Genomic DNA, 3837 nt, shown 5'->3' with positions numbered 1-3837 from the left:
CCATGAAGTGATGGGACCAGATGCCATGATCTTAGTTTTCTGAATGTTGAGCTTTAAGCCAACTTTTTCACTCTCCTCTTTCACTTTCATCAAGAGGCCCTTTAGTTCCTCTTCGCTTTCTGCCATAAGGGTGGTGTCACCTGCATATCTGAGGTTATTGATATTTCTCCCAGCAATCTTGATTCCAGCTTGTGCTTCATCCAATCCAGCATTTCTCATGATGCACTCTGCATATAAGTTAAATAAGCAGGGTGACAATATACAGCCGTGATGTATTCCTTTCCTGACTTGGAACCAGTCTGTTGTTCCATATCCAGTTCTAACTGTTCTTGACCTGCATACAGATTTCTCAGGAGGCAGGTCAGGTGGTCTGGTATTCCCATCTCTTTCAGAATTTTCCACAGTTTGTTGTGATCCACACAGTCAAAGGCTTTGGCATGGTCAGTAAAACAGAAATAGATGTTTTTCTGGAACTCTCTTGCTCTTTTTTCAATGATCTCATGGATGTTGGCAATTTAATCTCTGGTTCCTCTGCTTTTTCTAAATCCAGCTTGAACACCTGGAAGTTCATGATTCACATACTGTTGAAGCCTGGCTTGGAGAATTTTGAGCATTACTTTACTAGCATGTGAGATGAGAGCAATTGTGAGGTAGTTTGAGCATTATTTGGCATTGCCTTTCTTTGGGATTGGAATGAAAACTGATCTTTCCCAGTCCTGTGGCCACTGCTGAGTTTTCCAAATTATCTGGCATATTGAATATAGCACTTTCACAGCATCATCTTTAGGATTTGAAATAGCTCAACTGGAATTCCATCACCTTCACTAGCTTTGTTCATAGTGAGGCTTCTTAAGGCCCACTTGACTTCACATTCCAGGATATCTGTCTCTAGGTAAGTGATCACACCATCGTGATTATCTGGGTCATGAAGATCTTTTCGATATAGTTTTTCTGTGTATTCTTGCCACCTCTTCTTAATATCTTCTGTTTCTGTTAGGTCCATACCATTTCTGTCCTTTATTGGACAATTCTGTATAACCCCTTTTAAAAAATGTATGCAACATATGGTGAACAACTTTCCTATGGTTGAATGTCTGGAGCAGCTGTTTAAATGGCTGTAGCATGTCCTGGTATATGCAGGTACTAGAATTTATTTCAGTAACTCCCTACAGTTGGATATTTACATTGGTTGCAAATTTCACTATTATAAACAACCCAGAAATGAATCTTCTTTCATCCATGACTATGTCTGCAGGATAAATTACTAGAAGTAGACTTTCCCGGGGTGGCTCAGTGGTAAAGAATCAACCTGCCAATGTGGGAGCCACAGGAGATGCGGGTTCGAGCCCTGGGTTGGGAAATCCCCTGGAGAAGGAACTGGCAACCCACTCCAGTATTCTTGCCAGAATAATCCCAGGGACAGAGGAACCTGGTGGGCCATGGTCCATGGGGTCTCAAAAAATTGGACATGACTGAGGCGACGGAGCATATACATGCACATGTCTCTAGGATACATCGCTAGAAGTAGACTCGCCAGGTCAAGGACGTGAGCTGTTTTCATTTTGCTGCATCTCACACCGCTTCTCTCTAGCAAGAAAGCTTTCACTTTGGCTCCAGTTAGCAGGGTGCACGGGTGCATACTGTCATTTTGTGGCATTTTCTCCTGCCAAGCCTGCCTTTGGTGTTCCCTTAACCTATATGATTGAAGTCTATTTCAGCAATTTAGATCGATTTCCCTGGGAGCTAAGTCGGTGAAGAGTCTGCCTGCAATGCCCAAGACCTGGGTTCAATCCTTGGGTCGGGAAGATCCCCTGGAGAAGGAAATGGCAACCCACTCCAGTATTCTTGCCTGGAGAATTCCATGGACAGAGGAGCCTGGTGGGCTACAGTCCATGATGTCGAAAAGAGTCCGACACGACTGAGTGACTTTCACTTTCACTTTAATCTATATGGGAAAAGTCCTAGAAGACCCTCAATAATCTGATGTATACCAAGGATGGCAGGTGAGAATATCAGCATCACACTTGGAACCATGAATTTTAAAATGCCCTGATGGTCCTGCCAAGCACATTACAGAGGTTAATAGACTCTAGGGTCACACAGACTTGATTTGAATCCTGATCTTGACTTGGCCAAGATCTTACTAAGATTCCGTTTTCTCTGCTGTGAAATGGAACCACAATATCACGTCTGATGGGGTTTCTTGGGAATTAAATGTAATCAGGTGTGTAAAACCCAGAGCCCAGAGCACCGAGTGAGCGCACATTAGCTAGAACTGTCATTTGATAAGCACAATAATTTGAGCCAATATAGCAACTTGTTACTTAGTTGAGGCCTTTAAGAGGCCTGTTAAACTGAAAATGATTTTCAACCAGCACAACAACCATCCTCATGGGAAAAGATACCTGCATGAGTTAATTTCCTTAAACATTTACTACATTCTGTGCTTTTATAATTCAGGGTTTCTTAACACTCCCTGTGAAATTTTATTTAGCCTAGCAGGCCCCATTTTCATAAAACTTGTTCTAGCAAGCTTTCTCCATGGCAAGAAAAAGTAAACTCAGACTAGGCCACCAGGTCAGAGACTCCCTGAATGGGGACTTGGGGGAAATGCAGATCTTTGGATCTCTCTGAGTCCTCTGGACTAAGATCTTTGGGTAGGTTCCAGGGGTCTGTCCCATTAGCAAACTCCCAGATAATTCTTAAAGCTGACTGGGCCCCAGACTGCAAGCTGGCAGTAAGAATCCTAAAAGGTAACCATAAGTTGGATATTGGGGGACTTCCAGAGAAAAGAATGCCATTTTTGTTTTGCTCTACTAAAAACTCTAACTGAAGCATCATTTCTACTCTATCCAGAAGGAAATATGGTCTAGGGTCTTTTAGCAAGGTTAGCCCTTAGTTTTAAACCTTCTGCTGTGACATTTTATCTTTCTTTCCATCTTAGATCAGACTCTCAGGGGACCCAGGTGGTGGACCTTCTGGTTCACAGTGTTGGCTGGGCGGTAGAGTCCAGAGTTCCATGTCCTTCCTTGAGGACACAGTCATTCTGGAAAGTGTGCTGTTTTCCATCTAAATGTCCTTTGGCAATATAAGTGCCACCTCCAACAGCTAGCCTCAGCGCTGGCTCTATATGCAGAAGCCACGTGTTAAAAACTGCTTTGTTCGTAATTGGTGGCTTGGTCTAGAAAAGAGAAAGCTTTTAAAGAGCAACTCTACTGCACCTTTCAAGTTCTCCCAGGAAGATTACTGGTATTTCATTTTAAGTTAGAGTTCCTCTTTCTCTCTCTCTTTAAAGGTTTTCATATGTTTGCCCAGGCCATCCATGGAATTATTTAATCAGGTACCAGGCACTCTATCAGGTACAAATTAATTTCAAATAATTGAAATTGACCTTGGAAAGGTCAGAGTAAGGATTGTTCCTCTTTTAGCTGTCCAGCATCAGCAGCCTTATTCCAATTAGCACCATGCACACCCCTTGGGTGGAGTAAAAAATGGCAACCCACCCCAGTATTCTTGCCTGGGAAATCCCATGGACAGAGGAGCCTGGCAGGCTACAGTCCCTGGGGTCACAAAGAGTCAGACATGAATGAGCGACTGAACAGCAGCAGCAGCACATCCCCTGGGGGACGCGCCTGTCATTGCGGCCACGGTCAACGTAGTATGTATTACACGGTAGAACCAAGGGGGTTAACTTTCCCCATCCCTCTCCTCTGTTGATGCAGCCCATCAGACACTCAGTGCCAGGATTTTGAGGTCTGAGCTGGTGATGCAGAGACGTGTATTCACCTGGAACATCTGGAGCACTATCTACGCCTTACCTGGCTCCCGAGGGGGGCC

This window comes from Bison bison, unplaced genomic scaffold (genome assembly GCF_000754665.1).
Source record: "Bison bison bison isolate TAMUID 2011002044 unplaced genomic scaffold, Bison_UMD1.0 scf7180017864343, whole genome shotgun sequence".
Classification (NCBI taxonomy): domain Eukaryota; kingdom Metazoa; phylum Chordata; class Mammalia; order Artiodactyla; family Bovidae; genus Bison; species Bison bison.
This window is presented reverse-complemented; position numbering follows the sequence as displayed.